Source organism: Diadema setosum, chromosome 12, assembly GCF_964275005.1.
Source record: "Diadema setosum chromosome 12, eeDiaSeto1, whole genome shotgun sequence".
NCBI classification, from domain to species: domain Eukaryota; kingdom Metazoa; phylum Echinodermata; class Echinoidea; order Diadematoida; family Diadematidae; genus Diadema; species Diadema setosum.
Window position 1 is genome coordinate 3,836,028 of NC_092696.1, and position 17,421 is coordinate 3,853,448.

The 17,421-nt window shown below is 39.3% G+C and overlaps 1 protein-coding gene across 1 annotated transcript in view; it reads left to right on the forward strand.

Moving 5' to 3' along the window:
• LOC140236297 (uncharacterized) overlaps positions 1 to 17,421 on the forward strand; it is a 191,133-nt gene that overhangs the window by 124,433 nt on the left and 49,279 nt on the right. The gene's annotated exons all lie outside the window — the stretch shown is intronic.

Sequence of the window (17,421 nt, forward strand, 5' to 3'; positions counted from 1 at the left end):
TATTGTGGTTTTCTTGGGTTACTGTAGATAACATCAATTGAGACATTGGACACGATTAAGCTCTTATGTGTATTGTGTACTCATGAAAAATTAATGTCATGATTTGTCTAATGTCAAAGATATTTGTCAATACATTACAACAAGATTCATAAGAGTCTAGGTCTATGTAGGAGGGCGCCACCTCGTGTCTTGGCATGCGACCGTGGACACTATAAAAACGATCAATGAGAATATGACGGTATCATGCTGACTGAGGTGCATGTCTACGCACAAATTATTGCCAGCACGCAAGTACATTATACAAAAGATTCGAAAATCATGCTGTCACTACATGATATAGCTTGGCATGGAATCAAATTGATTACATCAACTGGACGGAGAAAGCTCTCCATGACAATTAATACACTATGGTATTTCACTGATTGTATGCATGACATTTCCTGTTCCTTTAATATTTCCACAAGCAGGTGAGACTTGATTAATCATTTCCTGAAAACACAAAAATACAGATTCTGTATTCTTTCACTTGGTGTTTTCTATCACATTGGACCATCAGCTATTCTGTCTTTTAGACATTAATCTCATTGAAGTGCCAAGAGGAACACCCAATTCGTGCACATCCTGTGACCATGTGTTCATTGTCACCTGTTCACGAAGATCTGTTCAAAACAAAGGCTATGACCCGCACGCTGTTGGAGCGGGTTCAATAGTGATTGATTCTATTCAAACTGTGCATGCGTTGAGTACCAAGTATTCAATGTGTATAATACATCTTTGCATATTATGGTTGTACAAAATGGAACCCCAGGACATCTCCACTCGTGCATTATCATTTCACACAGTTTCTGCTTGCACATTTTACACCGTAGATATGGGGCACTTATAACATATATAGAAGCAGAGCGTACTATTGCCTATCTAGGTATACTCAGCTTCAAACAAGTTTTCCTGATGTTGGTTTTGATTCCATATCAATCAATGTCGAGAGTTACAGATAAACATGTACCGTGTATACATTTCCTCGTACATAGAAAAAGAAGTAATATTTTTGACTGAATAACAATGTTTCGGATGTCTTGAAAACGAAACACACGCACGTACACACACTCACGCACACGCACACACGTACACACACACACACAAAAAAAAAAAATCAGTCCAGACGTTTGTCTAATACCATTAACATCGTTTCCCATAAGTTCGTTTTCCCCTTTCCTTGACGAAATGTTCTCCATAATTTATAATGGCTAAATGATAGCAATGAAAACTTTGGGTACTAATTCCGTATATACCAAAGTTGTTGTTGTTGTTGTTTTTTTTTTTTCATATAACATACAATATTCCAAAGGATTAATGAAGGAATGAAAGTTTGTCTTAACTCAAAATGAATATGTCTGCAGCATCTCAGCCTTGTTTGACTCATAAGCAGTCATTGGTAGTTCGTAGAAAATCACCTCATGCGTGGATGGCTTAATCATTATCTCATTCATAATGATTATGTGCAGTATTTCGGAGTGTTCAAGATTTTTTCCCTTCATTTCAAGCATCTCACCACTTAATGACTCTCTTCAAGAAGCACTCATGAACTACGTGTACTATTGCCATAATTATAATTATATTGCATCACATATGTACATTAATTTTTTAACTCAGTTTCGCATTGTAGCATTTGGGCAATTACTTAAAGGGTTTAAGACAAATGCTGCTATAATAGACATCGTAATCCACTCTTTCATTATGTACACATGGTGGCATATCGAGGATCAACAGTCTCCTTTGCGACTAATGGGATAACGTTAAACTCCTTCAATTTTAGGCAGTGCAGATATGAGAAGTTCAATCATTTGATGACCCTCTTACATCTTTGACAAGAAAATCAATCCACAAGTTGGCTGCTGTGATAGAAGTCATGCAATGATTAATGTTAACATAAGGTCATTGGCGATCTTGGATGCCTTTAGTATAAAGTAGCAGTAAGGCTTGCAAAAAACGCCATCATTTCAAAAAAAAAAAAAAAAAAAAACTTACCAAGTTAGCAGGGCCCGGCCCTGCCAATTTGACAGCTGTGTTGCTATGTTTCATAAATAGATACTGTAGCTCAACCTATCGAACATTTACCAAACATATCGGTTACACAAGGAGATGTGGTTGATGGTTTTGGGTAGTAGCCCTATAACACAGCTTTAACATATAAAGCGACTACAGGGTTGATGACTTAATGCAAATTCATCTAAATGGCTATGCATTGTTGTTGCTGCTAGTTTTATGCTCCTTTTCCAAAACAAGAAAAAAAAAAATCTTGGATGATCCAATCAGACTATCGTCAAAACGAATGTTGGATTTGATACTCATCTCAGGCGTCACACCATGTCACGAGTCTCTTCAAAACGCTCTTTTGAACTACTGCCCACTTTGCTTTCCTCTCGAATATTATGAGGTATTGTGTCGTAATGAGAACTTCGTGTATGGAAACAATGACCTTCAAGACATCTTAACAAAGATCTAAGAAATATCAGAAGTTTCAGTGTTTGAATAACACGAGTCGCAGTCCAGATCTTAGATAAGCCCATATCGGAACGGTATACTTCAGTCAAGGTTGTAATTAGAACGATAAACCTTAGATGAATTATTTTTCGGGATTATACTCGATTCTTGTTTAATCTGAAAACAATATATTCACTTTATTTCTTCAAAGACGATTCATTCCAACCCCTTTTGACATAGTGCTTTGTAATCCCACCAAATAACAAGACTCGTTTTAATATTAGATGCACGACATCCCATTCGCATCAAGCACATGCATGGCCCGGGCTAATGTGATAGTCAACAGTGGAAGTACACGAAGTCTCTAGATTGCTAGATATGGATGTACACTGTGCCTGGAAGCAAAATTGATATTCACGCATTTGTAGTATATGGTACAATAGCTTCTATTCACTCTTCTTCGATCACTCATGGAATATAGAATCACATTCACGCCTGCGTCTTTTCCAATTGACTTTCAATCAACAGAAATAGAAGAGAATAGAAGAGCATACTTGTGTTTGGGGTAGGTACATAATAAGTAGATATTTACAGATTGTTTTAAGACGTCTGATTTGCGTAGATGTTTCGAAGATTAAACCAAGCACTAGCACTACCACTGAACTTGAAGCCAACTCCTGTGTTCTAACGTATTCTAAAATATTTTTTTTTTTCTGGCGTGTATAAGAAAACAACATTGTAAAGGAGTGAAAGTTTTACCGAAAGACAACATTGTAAAGTTTACAAAAACGGCTATTGAAGATACCACTCACCTTTTCAGATATAAGATTATTCTTATTATGTGACGCCACAGTTAACGTGGCAACATTTATCGAATTATTCAAGATACGCACACCACGTTTTTCATCCGAATTGGAACTCATCACGTAGCGGAATCTGAGCGTCCATTCAGTCTGCAAGAGTCTTGAGCCTATTGAAAGAGGCAGACTTAATCAGAAGAAGAAGAAAAAGAAAGAGAAGGCCGAGTCACACCTTTCCGGGCAGGCTACGGGGGCTTGTTGCAAATAGGGAATTTCCATCACGCAGGAAATGTTCTGGGGGCGGACAAGAATGTTTGCGAATTTCGCACTTCTGTCTTACCTGCTAGACGCGTGTTACTTACCTTCTGCTTGCGTGTAGTCCGTGTGATCTGCGTGAGAGCTTTGAAATCGATCCGTTTTCTGTTACGAGTGACTTAAGGGTACTGCGAAGTACCTGCGTTGGAGTTGTCTGCGAGGTGCTGCCGGTAAGGGTCTTATACTGGACCAAGGTGTTCTGCTTGTACCTCTGCGGGTGAACCCCGCGACTCACTCGGAACAAGTTTTGTGCATACTCAAGGCCTTGTCATACCGTATCTGGGGAAGTTTTAAGGGTTGACTTGCGGGAAACAAATTTGCTACCCGGAGCTCTCCGCAGTTGGTCGTAGTTGCCAGGAGGTGCGCACGCAGGTCCGGTTTACCAGCAATCAAGTTTCGAGCATGACCAAAACTTTTTCCGGCTGAGTCGCGGGGATTGCCAGCAGATGTTCGCACAGAACGCCAGTAGGATGCCCTTAGCGGCAGCACCTCGCGGGCAACCCTCACGCAGGTACTTCTCAGACCCCGTATGCGGGCAAGATAATGACAATCTGTGGGACTTTCTGCCATTCCTTTAGAGGGATTCCTTCACTGAGTTGTCAGCCCCCACACGCCTGGCACGCAGGTCAGAATTCCCACACATGCACTGATTAGCCCAAATCCATGTCCGCCTCCGGGCGACTACGGGTGAGATACGTGATAGGTATTGATTGTCATGTGCGGGTCATCTGCGGGGACCTCAGAGTAGTAAAAATTGTTCTTCGCAAGTCGTATGCAATGCTTGCCCGGAAATGTGTGACACGGCGTTAACGGAAATACGCACAAAACATTTGAGTATCTGAATATGAGAACGACCCAAGTCCATGGAAGGCCATTTCGAGTAAACTTAAAAAAAACAAAAAAAAAAACAACAACAACTATGTATCTTGTTTATTTGTCTGATAATATTCTGTTTAACTATGATGGGAGGGCAACATTGTATACAAATTAGAACATATGATATTATGACTTGTAACATTTACATTAATTGTGGAGAGGCCATTTTGTGTGATGGACTTGTGTCATTCTTTGAATCACAGACCCCGTTTACAGTGCGGGGCTGGGCCGAGCCGCGGCCGAGCCGCGGCCGAGCCCAACCTCAATTGCGAGGCCGAGCCCCGCAATTGTGTCCGTTTACACTGCCGGGCTCGGCCACGCTTTTGATTCAAACCTTTCAATATTTTGTCGTAGACCCCGTTTACAGTGCGAGGCTCGGCCGTGGCCGAGCCGCGGCCGAGCCCACCTTCATTTCAGTGTAAACGCGCAAAAGGCCAAATGCGAGGCCAAAATTGGTCTCGCATTTAGCCACGCTCTGGAGGTGGTCTCGGCCGCGGCCGAGCCGCGGCCGAGCCCGGCCTTTTCTCAGTGTAAACTCAAACTGGGCCAAATGCGCGGCCAATTTTAGTCTGGCTTCAAAATCCTCTGCCTGTACTATTTCGCTATTCAGGGTATTAACCCCCTCAACGTCGAATACTAGTATAGCTTAAGGTGGTTTTGTCCTGCAAAGGATTGTTTCCTTCGGCAAAGGCCTTTGCCCGAACGGCGACTTCGTCGCCACGGAATTCAGTCGGCAAAAGGTCTAAAAACCAGACAATACCAAATTGCGTTTGTTTACAAGCAGAGCGCCACTACGACAAAATATTGAAAGGTTTGAATCAAAAACGCGGCCGAGCCCGGCAGTTTAAACGGATAAAATTGCGGGGCTCGGCCTCGCAATTGAGGTTGGGCTCGGCCGCGGCTCGGCCCTGCCCCGCACTGTAAACAGGGTCAGAGTGGCTCGGCTCGGCCGCGCTTTTAATTCAAACCTTGCAATATCGTAGTGGCGCTCTGCTTGTAAACAAACGAAATTTGGTATAGTCTGGTTTTCAGACCCTTTGCCCACTGAATTCCGTGGCGACGAAGTCGCCGTTCGGGCAAAGGCCTTTGCCGAAGGAAAAATCCTTTGCAGGACAAAACCACCATAAGCTATACTAGTTTCCGACGTTGAGGGGGTTAATATCCTGATTAGCGAAATAGTACAGGCAGAGGGTTTGGAAGCCAGACTAAAATTGGCCGCGCATTTGGCCCAGTTTGCGTTTACACTGAGACCCCGTTTACAGTGCTAGGGTTGCCCGAACGGCGACTTCGTCGCCACGGAATTCAGTCGGCAAAGGGTCTGAAAACCAGGCTATACCAAATTGCGTTTGTTTACAAGCAGAGCGCCACTACTGTTGTGTAATGATACACAAAGTTATCACTACCCCTCCCATTCTACATTGATGACTGGACATACACCACCAGTTCACCTCCACCAGTCAATGACCCCTACCAATACTCTCCACCTCATCCAGTGAGTCATCGACCTTCATCATCCCTTGAGTACTTCTAGCCCCATCTAATTTACGACCAGGCTAAGCCAAACCTAAACATCCTGCCCTTCCTCCGATTGATTACTTAGAATTGTTGTTAAATCCAAATCCAAGAATACTACCTCCTATTTAAAACTAGTCCCGCCTTTGTTCCTATACCAACCAAAGTTTTGCCCAATTAAAACCCCTCTTTAACACAAAGACTCCACCCCCATTCACCCATTCATAGTGTGTCACAACAGTGTAACCAGTAACCACCAGTGTAATCCTCGTGACTGAATGTATGATCAGAGAATTGGATCATGTCTTGTAGAAGACTTGGTTCGGATTCAACATCCACCATGGGAGCATGCCACCTTCTGATTGCTCTCTGATATTATTGTAAAGGCGACTTGCACTTGTAAACTTTTGGAGTCTTGAGTTATAAATTTAAACTCAAGAAATAAATATACTCTGAAAGACAAATCCAGTCTCCGGAGCCTATGTTTCTCTTGCGTCTTCTTATGCATATCTGGACTTGGTACCTCTATATTAATCAATGAACATACCGATCCCGAGTAGCTAAACACCGCTACACAACATGGTGGCAAACCCGGCTTGAATTCATCACAAAAACATCGAGGAGAATCCGGTTTCTTTGACTTGACTGCTACGAGAACAAGGAAACACTGCTGATCAACATCAACATCAGCTGCTGCTAAGCAAAACAAAGTTGTGGAAAAACTGCCATCTATAACCAATAAAGGGAGCAAAGTTTCATCTTCCCAGCTCTGTGACAACTCTTCACTAGAACCGCTGCATTCTCATTTAGTAACCATTTTTCGCCTGACTGAATTTGAATTTCAACCAAACATTGCCATTCGATGACAAACCATCCACCAGAACTCAAGATGATTGACACCGACGACCCAGACGACGATCTACCCCTATTACTACAGGATTGACAGACTGATCACCCCACCGCTGACGACAGTCAGACCTTCCAGACGACGCCCATGATGTATGTTCCCGCGACCACAGCTGTATGACACGGACATCGTCAACTAGCATCGACACACGACATAATCAACTCAACCCCAACAACCCACGAGGACTACCGGGACCCACAGAAAATTTGTAGAGGACATAATTATATAGACAATTGGAATTAATAATTGATCCCTGGACTTGATTTTTATGAACAGTGACACTTTGATTCGAACACATTTATTGACTTTTTTTATCCTTTTTTTTTTTTGCTTAAATTTTACCTTGTTTCGACACATCCTTGGCATCCTATGCGTCAACATTTGTCAAATCCTTCATTATGACCGGTAAGTGAAACACACTTTCATTGTTCCAATTTGAATGAGAGCGAGCATGAAAGTGGAGTATGGAGTATATAAATTGGCTAGATTCTTGGCAGTCTGCACTAACTTTTAAGATATACCATTGGATGCTGCACTCACTAGAGATAAACTCAATGGTATAATTTTACTCTCTTTTTCAACAATCAAGAGTTTTTCATTCTGTTACTATAAAAAAATCACTACCAGCATTTTTCAACAACATGCACAACTAATATCCTTTCATTTCTACCATGTAACAATGACATAAAATGTGTCCTACCATAAAACTAACAGACCCAATTAGGTTTCCACTGAACCCAGACTTGACGACAGACAGAATTAAATGCAATGTGCCCCCAAGGACCATTGCCCAGAGAAGAGCTGCTTCAAACTGTTCACCCCTAACACTCTTGACCATAAATAACATGATACTGTAGATGGACAGCTCAAACAAAATAAAAATGATGTCGACAAGATCTCGCACTAAAAAAAAAAAAAAAAAAAAAAAAAAAAAAAAAATGAAAGCTGCACATCCCATGCAGCCCCACCATTCATTTTATCACGTTTCATGGCAAAAGACAAGTTGACCAGTTCATGACTGCCTCCTCGGGCAATATTATGACTTAACTTAGAGGTTGGACATAGGATAGTACAAGAGTACTAACTATACAGACCTAATTAGAGAAAACAATAATAGAAGACTGACCAATTCTCGTGATTATTGTATAACATGTAAATACTCTCATGTATCTCTTTTTTTTTTCTAGTAGCATATAGAGTTCCAGGCGAACTATCAAAAAAAAAAAATCATATGTTATGTTATGTTATGTTCTTATGTTGTATAAATTCCTTTTAGTGTGAAACAAAGGCTATGTTAGGATAGTCATCCTATCCATTTAATGTTGACTTCGATAATTTTTTGCAAGACAGTATGCTCAGTTTTGAACGATATTAATCATATATGGCAACAATTTGATGTGTGACGAGCTTGGATGTGTGCTCCTTTATGATATTAACAAGTTTGAAAGCACTTGTTCAATCGTTCGTCAATTCGACATTAGTATGGGAGAGTTTTGAAGGAAACCCTTACTTAACAGGATAGGATTGATAGTGAATTTATTCTATGTTGATTCTTCAATATGAAGTACATGGGCCCCTCATAACATAGACGCTATTACCTTGAGTATACCTGTTGACCTTCCACCATATTGAGGAGATATTCAGTAGCATGTTCCATTAAATTTGAAGTTATTTCAGCATACTCTTTTCGTAAAAGATTTGATCAAGTATAGTTCAGCGTGCATGGATGGATGACATTTGACTCAATTTGAATGTTTCTAGTAATATACATGTGACATGAATATATACAAGTTTGAAAGTACTTGTCATAAACGATCATGATTGTTTCATTAAGTGAACATACATTTATTTGCAAGTTGAGATTGTACTTGTTAGAATTAAGGCACAAGCTTGAAAGTGCTTGATCCTTCGTTCATTTTATAAGTTAATTTTTTTTTAATTGGGAAATTTGCATTTATGCTTTAGTAGGAAAGCGGCCGTGATTTGGCAAAACAACGCATCTGAAAATTTGTGGTTTGTCAGGTTTTTAGCTTTTTAGATAAATTACGCCATTTTTTATCATCTGTCAAAATTTCAACTCTGAAAGTGATATCAATTTTTAGAAAATTGCATTTGAATTTCAGCGATTTTTCAAAATAAGTCCAAATAATTTGGCAAAACAACGTAACTTACTTACGTTGTTCTGCCAAAACAGTTGCTGTCCCTGAATCTCATTTGAGCTTCCGGTTTTTCTGGCAGAATAACGCATCTTTTTTGTGTGACATGGCAGAACAACGTAACTGCTGCAGTTACGTTGTTTTGCCATGTCACACAACGAAGATGCGTTGCCTCGGACTGAACTGAACCGCCGCCGCGCCCGGTCTTATGCATGCCGCACATGCAGAGCGCAGTGCAGCAGATTAACTGCCGAGTACCAACACGCAGATACGTTGTTTTGCCAAATCACATTCCCTGCGCAGGATCATGCGCAGAGAGGCTTCACGCTGCACGTTGCAGATACGTTGTTCTGCCTTGCTACAGCCGAGTACCAACATGCAGATACGTTGTTTTGCCAAATCACATTCCCTGCGCAGAATGATGCGCAGAGAGGCTGCACGCTGCACGCTGCAGATACGTTGTTCTGCCTCGTTACTGCTCAGTGCGAGGTAAGATACGTTGTTCTGCCGTGCTAATGCCGTGGTGCGCAGAACAACTTGCGTTGTTTTGCCCAACCACGCACGTGGTCCGAAGTTTGGGTGTTTTGGCAAAACAACGTATCTACAAAAAATCTTTGATATTTTGAACAAAAAAGCTCTTTTTGACTTAAATTCTGACTAGATACTAGAAGAATGATATAAGCCATGTTTATAAAAAAAAGTTTCTTGGAAAATTAATCGACTGGAGAGAAATGGGAGCAATTCTAGTACTCTGAGGCTTCAAAATCTAAAATCGCGAATATCTCAAAAGTACCAGAATGCAGATACGTTGTTTTGCCAAATCACGGCCGCAAGGTTTGTAAGCCATGATACTCTATGGTAGTCTTTCAAATATGAAAGACATTTTGCCTGGATCATAGATTTGACTTTCACTCCTTGAGCGTTCCTATTATTTTTCCAGTGATTTTATTATGATGTTATATGCACGGATAGTGCATTAGATACAAGCACTCGAGGTTGTAATTTAGATCGAATGTTTTATCTATTTGTGCAGAATAATGACGAGCGAATTGTTTTTACTTTATTCAGTGTTACCAGAATTGCCGTTGTTTGATAGGCAAAATCACATTAATGCTTTGTTTACAGTGCATAAGTCTGCATAACTTTGTGTAAATACATGTATCATTATAGTGCATATAAGTCTGCACAATTCAATTTGTTTTCTTTTAACCTATATCTTAGAAAGGGTATAGGCATTATTGAATATATTGTGTATACTTTGACTTGGTAACTTGAATATAGTTCCCAAAATACATACAAGTCAAGGAAAGCTCACTCATTGGTAAAATAAATTCATATATGTATCATACCCCCGGCCTCGGTACGAATAAGTCATTTAAGCAGAAGGCAAATGTCTTCATCATGCATTTCATTTACAGTAAATGGCCTAATTGATTTAACTGTAAATTATTATTATAAGAATTTGAGCAAGAGAGAAAGTATGAGAGAGTCTGGAACAATGATAAACGGTTTCACAAGTATGTTTTGTACATGGTCAATCAGCTTTTATTTTGCACCCAGTTTATACTGAATTGTTGTGTGTAAACCCCTTCCCTTTCAAAAAAAAAAAAAAAAAGAACCCACAAAACAAATAAGAGAGGAGTCTTAATTTCCAAACAAAAGGGATGTTGTGTAATGATACACAAAGTTATCACTACCCCCTCCCATTCTACATTGATGACTGGACATACACCACCAGTTCACCTCCACCAGTCAATGACCCCTACCAATACTCTCCACCTCATCCAGTGAGTCATCGACCTTCATCATCCCTTGAGTACTTCTAGCCCCATCTAATTTACGACCAGGCTAAGCCAAACCTAAACATCCTGCCCTTCCTCCGATTGATTACTTAGAATTGTTGTTAAATCCAAATCCAAGAATACTACCTCCTATTTAAAACTAGTCCCGCCTTTGTTCCTATACCAACCAAAGTTTTGCCCAATTAAAACCCCTCTTTAACACAAAGACTCCACCCCCATTCACCCATTCATAGTGTGCCACAACAGTGTAACCAGTAACCACCCGTGTAATCCTCGTGACTGAATGTATGATCAGAGAATTGGATCATGTCTTGTAGAAGACTTGGTTCGGATTCAACATCCACCATGGGAACATGCCACCTTCGGATTGCTCTCTGATATTATTGTAAAGGCGACTTGCACTTGTAAACTTTTGGAGTCTTGAGTTATAAATTTAAACTCAAGAAATAAATATACTCTGAAAGACAAATCCAGTCTCCGGAGCCTATGTTTCTCTTGCGTCTTCTTATGCATATCTGGACTTGGTACCTCTATATTAATCAATGAACATACCGATCCCGAGTAGCTAAACACCGCTACACAACACTACGACAAAATATTGAAAGGTTTGAATTAAAAGCGCGGCCGAGCCCAGCAGTGTAAGGACGAAATTGCGAGGCTCGGCCGCGCAATTGAGGCCGGGCTCGGCCGCGGCCGAGCCGCGGCCGAGCCGCGGCCGAGCCCGGCCCCGCACTGTAAACGGGGTCTGAGAAAAAGCGGGGCTTGGCCGCGGCCGAGACCACCTCCAGAGCGAGGCCAAATGCGCGGACAATTTTGGACCTGCATTTGGCCTTTTGCGCGTTTACACGGAAATGAAGGCGGGCTCGGCCGCGGCCGAGCCGCGGCCGAGCCTTGCACTGTAAACGGGGTCTAATAGAATGTAAAAATGACCCAAGTCCTTGACTTGGGTCATTCTTACATTCATATAAGATTTCACTTATTCATTTCAGGCTCTTCCGGGGGTAATTAGGATTTATCATTTAAACACAAGATGAGTCCATGCATAAGGTACAATTTCGCATGTCAAACTTAATTTTGGCCAAAACTTGGACTTGGGTCGTTCTTATATTCAGGTCTTCAGTTATATCAATTAAAGCTTTTAAGACATTCTAATTGCGTGTCATTAACATCATGTAGTTTAATATAACCAACGTTCAGATGAATAGCAATGTTGTCTTCGCTAATCAATTCAAGTATCACAGAAAGTACACAATGTGAGTACATTTTATATTCATGTCATTCTTAGTGTTAAACCTGCACCCCTTCTTTAGTCTCTGTCTTCATAGCATGCAAATGCTGAATAATATATGGAGCGCCATGCACTACCTTGAAGACAGCACGCAATCCTATACCGCAGACAGTTACCACTCTGGACCTGCATTTACATTTCAGGTCTGCCTGTGGGTGGAAAAGAATGTGAATGAGTTGTGCAGAGTCATTCATGCACGATACAAGAAAACGAACAATCACTTTATTGAACCTTGGACTATGTCTTCAATGAACAGTGTCAACAGCATGCTGTATGCGACATGGTATGCGCAAATAATATGAAGACTTCATGGAAAAAAAAAATACCAAAGGGCTGCGTCGAGGGTGGGGAGCGTTACATTCTACATCCATGCACTCATTGCACGTCTTCTAACGAAAGAATTCCTTTTGTCTCGGAATGGTGCATATCTTGGGTTGTTGTCAGCTATCGCACTTGTTTAAAATTATGATAACTGTGATTACTTGACAGTCTTTGGGACAGTACGATTAAAACATGTGTTCAGCTTATTCTCGACGAACTTATCTCAGTCTTGGACTGCTTGTGATGGATATATGGAGAAGGTACGGCCTCGTTCTCCTGTTCACAGTGACTGCTACTGTACTCTGTGGTCACTATGGAAAAGGTAAGTGTCACTTCATTTTCAGTATCCTGCACTCAATTTTGCGTTGTTGCTTCCCCACCAAGTAATTACAATGAAACGTGTGTTAAAAGGGATAGAACCAGCTAGAAAACTACCACATTGTTCAGAGAATGCATTCAATTTCTATGCAAAGGGGAGTTAGTATCGTTATTACTTTCATTTAAGCCGCCTGATTATTAATCTAATATATTCAACGATGTCATGATATGAACTTCAATGAGAGAAAAAAAAAATAACAAGCAATAGCCTATACGTGCCGTACTTGTTGTTTGAGTTCATTGTGCACATTTAGCTTTATAAGGAATCACCCCTACAGATGGGTCCACAAATCTAAATTCATATGTCAAATCATTGAGACAGCAGCATGTTCATAAAGAGTCAGAATTATAACATCATGAGCTGTGAATCTCCCCCCCCCCAAAAAAAAAAAAAAAAAAAAAAAACCTTAATATACTATGACGTTACCTAGGAAATTTCATGTCAGCACTTATGGTTTATGGAGAATCACATAACAACGTCAATGATTTCAGTTAGGGCCTACATCCAACTACTTTAATGATGCCACAATATTTCTTGACAATATCTACTATTCCTTTCTGTAATTTGACCTTAAATGCAAAATTAAAAACAGACTCACGAGAAACTTTGAACTAAAGTCCTTGAAAAGATTGAAGAAAAAAAAAGATTGTGAATAGTAATAAGATTTTTGTTCCTAACCAATTTGGTTTCAGAGAAGACCATTCGACCAATTATGCTATCATTCAATGATATGACAGAGCAACTTGGTCTTTTACCGAAAGAAAAAAACATGCCACTTGGATTTTCATGAATTTGATTAAGGGCCTGGCGTTCAATATCATATAGGCATACTGGTCCAAATATTTTATTACATAGAAGGAAGAATATGATATTCGAGACCAAGCTCTTAACTGGTTTAAAGGTTATCTGTACAACAACAACAGCAATAACAACGAAAAACGCTTTGAAATGTCACAAGCAAATGTCAATATGTATTTGCCATTTAACCCTTTAAAGTATCATTCAAAATGTAATCTGCCGCGTCAACCTACTGTACATTACAGTAATATCTCCACTGTTGTTACTAATTCTACCATCGAAGCTCAAATGGTCCTAAATACAATGTATAAAGAATAATTGAAGACCTGAATATAAGAACGATCCAAGTCCAATTTTTGGCCAAACCCAGTTTGACATGGAAAATTGTAGCTTATGCATGGACTCATCTTGTGTATAAATGATAAATCCTAATTACTCCCGGAAGTGCCTAAAATGAATGAGTGAAATCTGATATGAATGCAAGAATGACCCAAGTCCAGGACTTGGGTCATTTTTACATTCATATTATAGCGCCCTCTCTCATCGCTTCTCTCATCTCATATAGCAGCCTATCCTGTATATGATTCAAAAAATGACCCAAGTCCATATGATTCAAAGAACGACCCAAGTCCATCACACAAAATGGCCTTTCCACAATTAATGTAAATGTTAATTGTCATAATAATACATGTTCTAATTTGTATTAATGTTGCCTTCCCATCACAGTTAAATAGAATATTACTGGACAAATAAAAAAGATATGATTTTTTTTTTTTTAAGTTTACTCGAAATGATCTTCCATGGACTTGGGTCGTTCTTATATTCAGATACTCAATTCCTTGGTAACAATTCCTTTAGTATGCGTTAAAAGGTGAATAGGGGTAGATTCTTGGTATTAAAGAAAGGTTTTTAATTACGTAAGAACTTGCGTAAGGGACTATTCCAAGTATCAAATGACTTGGGGTGTGACAGGTTGTTTGAGGTTGACTCAACCTGGTCGTACAATTAAAGCGGTTTGATAACAATTGGATCTACATTGTAGAACAGGTCTGTACATGGTTTTATTTCTTAATTCTTTTCTTTTGTATTTCTTTCGTCTTGCAGCTGCAGCTGCAGGAACCGTCAAATAATATACTGTCCCTATGAAGGTCTTGTTGGTGATTTCTCTCCTTCTTCTTTCATATTCTCTTCTTCTTGTTGTGTGTGTGTGTACGCACGTTTATCCAGGTGAACTTGCGTGCATGCAGAGTGTGTGTGTGTGTGAATGTAACAGCCTGTGTTAATTTTCTTCCGGGGAACCTACTCCCTTGACAAGCATCTACTTCTATGTAGGTTCCCTCCACACACAATGTTATTTATCCGTCGTGAATGTACCCTTGGGGATGATTTCAAATGATTTTGTGCTATGTAAATGCTATCTGCACATACTGAACTTATGACATGATTTATGTGTAACTCTAAATTGCCATGGATGGATGTTGTAAAAACAACACTGTATGATTTGTGTTGAAAAGTATATAAATGAAATGAAATGAAATGAAATGAAATTATGTTGGGGAAATGGCCAGGGGTCTTGTTGTTGTTTGATAATTTGAATGTGAGAAGATTAGCACCATTATAACATGTTAGTGGTATATTCAAGAGATGATACGGATCAGTGACTCACGGGAGGCCCCGGGGGAGGAGGACTGGTAGATGTGGGTAGAGGCCAATGACTGACTGGAGGTGGGGAGTAAAATTTGGTCACCATTGCACCAGAAAGGGTAGTAACGGATTTCAGTATCATGACACAACTCGATTTTTACCAAGGAGGTTTAAGAAATGGAGTTCCAACGAGCTGTCAGTTTTCCTTTTGACGTACAAAAGAATTCCACAGGTGCATTTTGTGCCTTTGCTGATCGGGGTTCGATGCCGCCGTCTTTCCGAGCAATGTGGTGATTCATTTGGAACGCTAACATAATGTCGGCTATATATATTTTTTGTTTTTGTATTAAAAGAAATTATTTCAGCTTATGATAAGGCATATGAAAAAGAAAGTCACTCCTGTCCAAGATGTCAAAAAGTGTAAATCTGAGCCGTATGTTGTGAAAATATTTGAACAGCACCCTTCAGTAGACGGCGAGTTGTCACAATATCGGGGTGTTTTTTAGATTGTCTGATTTTTTGTGCTACTACCCTTATTTTGGGGATGCTGAGCACGAATCCACCTTCAGTCGTGGGCATGGCAACGAATTATTTCTTTAAAAGAACGTGTATTCTTCAATAAACATCATAAAGAACATGCTGTAAACACCAAATAAGTCAAAATAAACATCTTTTTAATCAATTTAAAAATCACAATTCTTATCATGCAGTGGTTACCTTATAGCAAACGATGGTTGCCATGGTACAACTATTTTTAAAGAAAAGAAAAGTGATATTTTCATGAAAAGCAAGAAAATATGACGGGGTCGAGTGGAATATTAATTACTTACTGCTATCATGATTATCAGCTTTTTTCCCACTATGTTAATTTCACTTCCTTTTCGTTGCTATAGCAACAACATGACAACAGCTGGTATAAAATAGGTATTTCAATTAAAAGGAAAGCAAGAATGAAATAAATCGGTATGTAATACATTTCTGTAGAGTTAGATTTTTTTTTTTTGCGCTCTTTCCCTTATTTTGGGAGTGGCGTACACGAATCCACCTGTTGCCATATTTCTAAATGACATCTTTAGCCGCTGCCATGGCAATAAATTATTTTCTCTAAAAGAGCATGTATTCTTCATTATACATTATAAAACCATACTGTAATTTCCAACAGATATCAATATAAACGTATTCCATGGATTATATTAAAAATCACAATTTACGAAAGTCACAGCTACCTCATAGCGATGACGGTTGGTAATGAATACCTACTCAATTTTTTTTAATGTTTTCATGCTTTTTGATGAAAAAAAATTAATGGCTGTTATTATGGCAACCTTCATCGCTATGAGACAGCTGTGACATTCGGAAATTGTAATTTATAATCTCATTTACGCGTTATCTTTATATTGTCTTACTTTGGTGTTCATAGCATATTTTTATGATGTTTATGAAGAAAATTATGTTCTTTAAAAAAAACCCGAATCTGTTGCCATGGCATCGGCTAAAGATGTCTTTAAGAAATATGGCAACAGGTGGATTTGTGTTCGGCACCCCAAAAATAATGGAAATAACACACAAACTAAAAAAAAGTCTCACTATACAGAAATTTGTCATCTATCGACGTATTTTATTCTTGCTTTTCTTTCAATCGCAATGCTTATTTTTCTTCAAAAAGTAGCTTTTGTCATGTTGTTGCTAAAGCAACGAAAATGATGTGAAACGAACATAGTGGGAATATAAGCTGATAATCAAAAAAGTAACTTACACTAGATATTTCACTCAATCTTGTCATGTTTGTTTGCTTTTATTTGCTTTGCATGAAAATATCACTTTTCTTTATAAATAGTTATTGCCATGGTAACCAGCAGCGATGAGGTAACCATGACATTATAAAAAATTATTTGTAAAATGTTATTAAAGAGGGTTTATAATGACATATGTTAATGCTTACAGCATGTTTTTTATGATTTTTAATGAAGAATACATGTTCTTTTAACGAAAATAATGAGTTCCCATTGCAACGGCTAAAGACATCGGTTAGAAAAATGGCAACAGGTGGATTCGTGTTCAGCACCCCGAAAATAGAGGAAATAGCCCAGAAAAAATCAAAAGCTGCGCAAAATTTTAAGAACATTACAACTCGCCATC